The following is a 7,095-nucleotide window of genomic DNA, read 5'->3' as shown; positions in this document are numbered from 1 at the left end:
TTTACAAAAATTTTCATACACCACCTATATCGGATCAGCTGGACTCTCCAAAGCAACTTGGCATCATCATGAGGTTGTTAAACATTTTATTTAATGAATCCATATGGTCATTCAATAGTCAAGACCATAAAGAGAAAAATCAACAGCAAAAGGGGTAGCCAGTCAGTTTTTCCAGTAGAAAAGTGTCATTTTTCATCTTCTTCTCATCTACACCAGTACTTTCTATTGCAATTTGATGGAAGATGATCTTAATATCTAAAAGACACCTATGTAACAAGGGAATTTTTGGAACCACCAATTTAGGAGAGTTGGATTTGGTGCCTCTCTCCCTATATATACCTTTTGTAAATATCCTTTCATGGTTGGATTTTGCTTCACCTGAAGACTCGACTTAATAAAATAGCTTTTTCTACACTTCATGTTGGAGAATTTTGTGATTCAAGTCATATCTAATGTGTGGTTTGTCTATCTCATGTTTTCAACTTTCTGAATGATAAATTTGTAGTAGCTAGTATAGTATGAGTGAGAATCATTAAGAGGATCTGATGATGACGTATCTACTGTCCAGTTCTCTGTAAATTATAACATGTGTTCAAGTAGAACTTTCTAGTGAAGATTTCACAAACGATTTGTGAGATACTTTTACCTTTTTTTACTTCCTAATTGTTGTTTTCCTTGTCAAGCCTATTTTAATCTTTTAAATGGTAAATTATAACAACTAGTATAGTATGAGTGAGAATCATTAAGAGGATCTAATGATGACTTATCTACTATTTAGTTTGTTGTAAATCATAATATTAGTTTAAGTAGAAATTGTTAGTGAAGGTTTCACAAAGAATTTGTGAAACACTTTATAATTTTTGCTACTTTCTAACTGTCATTCTCCTTGTCAAAAAACAGAGTTTGCTACAAGGCCTTATGTAGTTGAAGTGACTGTCTTAAGATACTCAGTTTTCTTAGGATAAGTATCAGCTACCTGTTCTCCTTCCTCTGCTCCCCTATGCTACTCACTTAACCATATGATTAATGCTTGTAACAACTTTCCAAATGCATGAAAGTTAACAAAGAACACAATAATTTCAAAACCCCTTCAGAAATCCATCCCACCACTCAAAAAGCCCTTTTAAATTTTGAAATGAAATCATGATGTGTAAGGCTTACTCATTTTGCAGTCTAGGAGTAACTCCTTGCGCTAACACATGGGACCATAGCATTAGAAGGGGGGATCCATGATATGATATAATAGGGAAATAAAAAGTTGAGTTAGACTATAATGAATAGAGTTTCTTGGGATAAAACCATTTCATTGCAATGAGTCATCTTATTTCAAATTTGATAACATATATTTTGAATATGAATAACCAAGACTTCAAATAATATGTTTAATTTTTATAAAAATATATCTATTTTGAATTTTAGACAAATAACTCAAATTAAAATTATTACTAGTAGTTTAGAGATTAAACATTTTGTGAATGCACAATCTAGTTGAGATAGAAACTAAATATGCACAAATTTAACATCTTTCTTGAGTTTTAGTACTAACCCTTTATTAGAGAAAATTTTGGATGGATTAGAAGAATAAAACTCATTTGTTATTAATTATCATTATATTCATAAAAAGCTAGTGATTCCATACAATAACTCCCAATTAGAGCAAATATATATAACCTTGACTTAATTAGTTTACAAAAACTTTCGTAATCTGTAATTTTAGTCTCTATAAAATGGCTCTAAGATGAAACAAATTGTTAATTCAGATGAAATTAAGTTTTGACATATTAAATAGTTTCAATTTTTTTCAATTTATCTCGCCACAAAATACATAATCAAAGTTAAGCCTTTCTTGATATGTAAATTCAGTCTATGTAAAATAGTTCTAGGACCAGAAACTCTATTACTATAGAAGAGGTTCAAGTGTTGTAAAAATATAACATAGGTCACAACCTACTTTAAAAAATCTCAAACTTCAAATTACTTCAGTTTATTTTTCCACAAAATCATGATTAAAATTAGCTTACAATAGTATGGAATGACCCTTCAAGATATTACTAGCATTTGTAATATATAATTTTGACATTAAAATGTCTAAGAATTCAGATTGTCTGCAAATTTTAGATATCAATGAGAAGAAGCAAGAATTGAATCTTGAATAAGACTTTAGACTATCACAGTTGTTGATAAAACCAAAAATCCTAAGGTATGTGGAGTGTGTTTAATATTTGTACACATTTTCAAATATCATTTCCTTATAGCATTTAGAAATATTTTGTTAACAATTTATTAAAATTTGATTTTGGCGTGTTATGTTATATGTTGGTTATTCCCTCTTTATTTATTTCTTGGAAAATTCCATATATGTCACTAACAAATGAGTTTATTAGAAAACAAATTAAAGGTAATCCCCCATGCCTATCATGGGAAATACGACTACCATATTTTCTTTCAAAAGACTTAAAGACAATTTACAACTTTCCTAAAAGTTATGGATAATGGAAATTTAATTATACATTTGTTTTATTGCACAATTGCTAACTTTTCAAACTATTTAGGCATCTCTCTTTAATTTCTGACTAGGATATATTTTCATAGTGTTAATTTTATTGTCCAGGGAAGTACATTCTATAGTCCAAGTGTAGGGATGTCTAATACTGTGTAAATAAGGGAGAATTAATAATAATAAAAAATCTCGGCAAATGATAATTCTATTAACTGTAAAACAAAGTAAATGTACAAGGGGACGAGGCCTTAGGAATCATCCTCCGAGGGCACTCAGAACAACATAAACTTTCCCATGTGAGGGAAGAACTAGACACATAAGCAAGAGAACATATAATGCCACCAGGAGTTAAGCGAGGAAACATAAAGAGGAGGAGAAAACCGTTTGTCTAGAGCATAAGACCAGAGCACGAGACCGTTACATTGCTCAAAATTCTACAGACCATTACAATGCTCAAAAATCCAGAAGAGTTTTACATTACTAAGAAACACAGAGACAATTTAGTCTGCCTGTCTGAAGATTTCCAACTCGAGCTGCATCCAAAACCGCCTGAGCTTGATCATGTTAGTCATCCAGAAAACAAAAAAGGGAAAGGCCAGATGACCTCAAAATGCATCATCCTCATGCTGAGTTTCCTCCACCACTGGACATACATTATCCTTCCATGCATCCTCATGTCCAGCATCTTCCTCGCCTGGGTGCCTCATCAAGGGGCATGTGTCACTATCCATCTCTTCCTGAATCCTCGCGTCAGCAGTTTCAGGAGGCCGAGAGGAACTAGGAGCCTCACTCCTTTCAAGTCTCTCCCCCTGATCTTTCGCTAGACTTTCCCCTGCATTATCATGTCTATTTCTTTGACTGTTGACTCCTTTCAAAGCTTCTTGAGAAGGCTCAGACATCAGGCACACCCAAATTGGGGGCGGAGCTTCTTCTTCAGAGAAGAGAATGGTGATATTGGCAATGATTATAGGTCTATGCAAATTGCTTTGAAAATTGAAATGAGTTGTTTGGAACCCATGATACTGAATTGGATTGTGAGCAGGATCCACAGAGCTGGAAGCCGGCTGTTTTCCACGCCCTCCCTGACTTCCCCTGGAACGACCCCTCTTGCTGTGGCGCACCATGAGGAGGAGAGTCCACAGAAGCCAAGATCGAAGGGTGATGAAACAATCCAGAAAACCGAAAGTAGAACCTAGAGAGAGGTTACACAACACAATAACCAGCTTAAGACACGGACGATAGGACTATAACTACAGTGAGAGCGACACAGGAAAAGTAGCAGGGGAAGTAGAAAGCTTGCCAAAGTTTCCAGAGACTAGATCGCTATCTAATTGCCACCCTTTCCCAAGCCAGAGATGAACAAGAAACTGAATACATAGAGAAAACTCACCGATGTGTGCAAGGAACAACTAGCCACCGAAACCCAATTCCGGCTTTAACCAAAGACATGAAGGCAGGGTGCTGGCAGTGGTAAGAAATCCCTGAACGCCATGGATAAAATAACCAAATCCATACCTTGAACTGGACAAGTAGTAAATGCAGAGAGCGTGTGAAATATTTTGCTCTGCAAGTAATCCCTCAAGAACTGAGTGAACCGCTTGTATGTCACATCCATCAACCAAATGATCTTCTGGAGAGTCGTGCGGGTTTGCGCCTGGCGGTGCCTAACACCTCCATCTATCCTATGAAACATCATGACTCATTCATTTCACCTGCATCTGGGTGGGAAAATTAATAATTAGTATAGATCCATTTTAACATTTAAAATCATTGATTTATCATATGTCAGGAGTGACGAAAAAACTCAAAGTTGTAAAATTGAATTATTTGCACATTCAAGTATTACTGAATAAAATTGAAATTTTTAGAGATTTTTTAAGGGTTAATATGAATCTAATATAATGAAATTAACTTGATTAAATTTAACATGGATTCATGTCTCTGGTCTCTATGTCTTTGATGGTTTCTTTCCCATTGTGTAAATAAAAATGTTGGTTCTTTCAAGGACGGAAAATTATGGCTTCACTTGGAGCCTAAACACAAAAATATCATTATTTTCACTTGAGTGACGCAAAACTACAAAGAAACAAGTGATGGAAAAGTCTAGAGCTATCACAAGTGATAATTGGGATTGATACTGAACACATATCCTTTTTAACCTTATATTTATTAAGTAGGAAGTACAATTTTCAATAAATTTGGAGTTGTAAAGCATACAACTTCTACATAATCAATTTGAATAAGGAATAAGGACTTATTAGACTAACTTCAACACCCCAAGAGAGTTTTTTTTGGGGAAAAAATAATTGTAATTGTATTATTTCTTTGACAAATTTACAAAATTTGATTCTTCACATGTGTTTTCTTTGGAGGAAACAATTATAATTTCATTACTTATTTGAAAATTTTACAAAATAACATTTTTCACATTCATTCCTTCTCATTTTTTTTCTTTATGGTCTCACATAGAACATTCCAAGGTCAAAAAAAAAATCACTATAAAATCAACACAATAAATCATATGGGGGAAGTTCAAGTACCAATCCTTTTGTTATGATGTATTATGTAAACTATTCGATTCAAGTTTCAAATCCCCCGTGGTTCAAGCCAACAAAAAATTTCAACCCGAAAAAAAATTGATGCAAAGTTCATTTTTTTGACTAGTATGTGGGTTTAATAAATAAGGCATAGCAATCAATCTTTTCTTTCTGCATGGAAGGTCAAAATAGAGAAGATGATATCTCATTTAGAGGAGAACATGATGAAGAAAATGGTAGCTTCATGTGGGTTCAATCAATAAGGCATATGCATCAATTTTTTGTTTTGGCATGGCAGATCAAAATAGAGAATATGAGATTTCATTTAGAGGAGAAGTTGATGAAGAAAATGGTAAGAGCCCATAAGTGTGTGGATAAATGGTGAGCAAAAATCAAAGAACAACATGTAGAACATAAGAATGTGGATGAAATGAAACACCCCTTTCAATCTCTTAACATTTCGTTTCTTCTCTTATCGATCACGGTCTCACAAAAAATATTCCCTTCAAAGGGTTATTCCTTCAGTGCATTGAAAAACCAACTGTTATGTTCATAGTTCCAACAAATCCATGAAAGATCCACTTTTCTAGCCATTGGCCAACAACTATAGGGGATGCTAATATCTTTATTAGTGCATATCTTTCACCTATATAAATGATCTAATCTAAGATCCTCTCCACATTTCATGACTTTGGGAACATAAAAATGTAAACAAGTGTGTATGTATGCATGAAACGAAATTATTATGGGTGATACCATTAACCGTCAACCTTTTATGTGTGTATTTTTCACACAAATAGGTGATCTAATTTAATATGATTTACACACTTCATGAGCTTGGGAATATAAAAAATGTAAACAAGTGTGTGTGCATGCATGAATCAAAATGATTATGATCCATAAAATTACCCATCTGTTGTATTTTGTGAATGTCATTCCATGGGTCTTGTCATGATTTGATATCCTCATATACTATTGTTAATGTTTTTTGTAATAACTATAGGATCTTTGGATCTATGATGAACACACAAACATTGGATGAGAATTCATTGGATATCTAATGCACTTTTTGTCAATGAATCCGAGTATTCGATGAACATCTATTGGATTATCTAAGGAGTTTTTCAATGATTCGATGAAATGTTTGTTAGATATCGAACACACGTTAAGTTTCCATTTTTAGGATATTCGATGATTAATATCCAATGAACGAGTGTCATATTTCCAATTAAAAGATGTTGATTAGACTATTTGAAAAAATTTCACCAACGAAACTAGGAGCTGCATTTTTGTTGGAATGCCTACATAATCTCAACAAAAGAATGAAATACAAACAATAGATTCTAGTGCATATGTACTAAAGGATAATCCTGTAGAAAAATGATAGTTGCATGAAGCAACCAAGTTGAATGGTATCAAATCCATGAATTGTAAATCTAAGATGTAGACAATGATGGAATGACACAATTTTTGGCAGATAGAAAGTGGTGATGCAGTGAAGCCATTAGAAACTACAAGAACTACAACTACATTAATTCAATATTTGGAGAAGTGAGAGACTGAGGCAAAAGTGCTATTGCAAATTTCCAACAAAGATAAAATTTTACCACATACTAGAGACTGCATGAAGTCATACGAGACCGGGATAATGGTCAAGGATATGTGAAAATCAGATAATACAAATCAAATCCCATCCTTGAAACGTAAGATTTTTTCTATTAAAATGGAAGAAAATGAAAGTATCAATGATTTTATTTCAAGAATTATATACTTTAAAGATAAACATGGAGATATAGGTGAAGTAGCATCTAACACTGGCCTAGTCACTATAACATTAAATGGAATGCTAGAAGAGTATGAAATGATCATCATACGTCTTGTAGCAAGGGAGAAAGCTCCTACTTTTGATGAGTTGGAAGGCACACTCACATAAGAGGAAGAAAGGTAAAATAAACCTAAGCCTAAAAGTTGTGATTTGTAAGAGGAAGAAAGGTAAAATAAACCTAAGCCTAAAAGTTGTGATTTGGCATTTATAGTGAAAAGGAAACCAAAGGTGGA

Source organism: Pinus tabuliformis, chromosome 7 (genome assembly GCF_031772625.1).
Source record: "Pinus tabuliformis cultivar Carrire ecotype Pingquan chromosome 7, CPIR1, whole genome shotgun sequence".
NCBI classification, from domain to species: domain Eukaryota; kingdom Viridiplantae; phylum Streptophyta; class Pinopsida; order Pinales; family Pinaceae; genus Pinus; species Pinus tabuliformis.
This window is presented reverse-complemented; position numbering follows the sequence as displayed.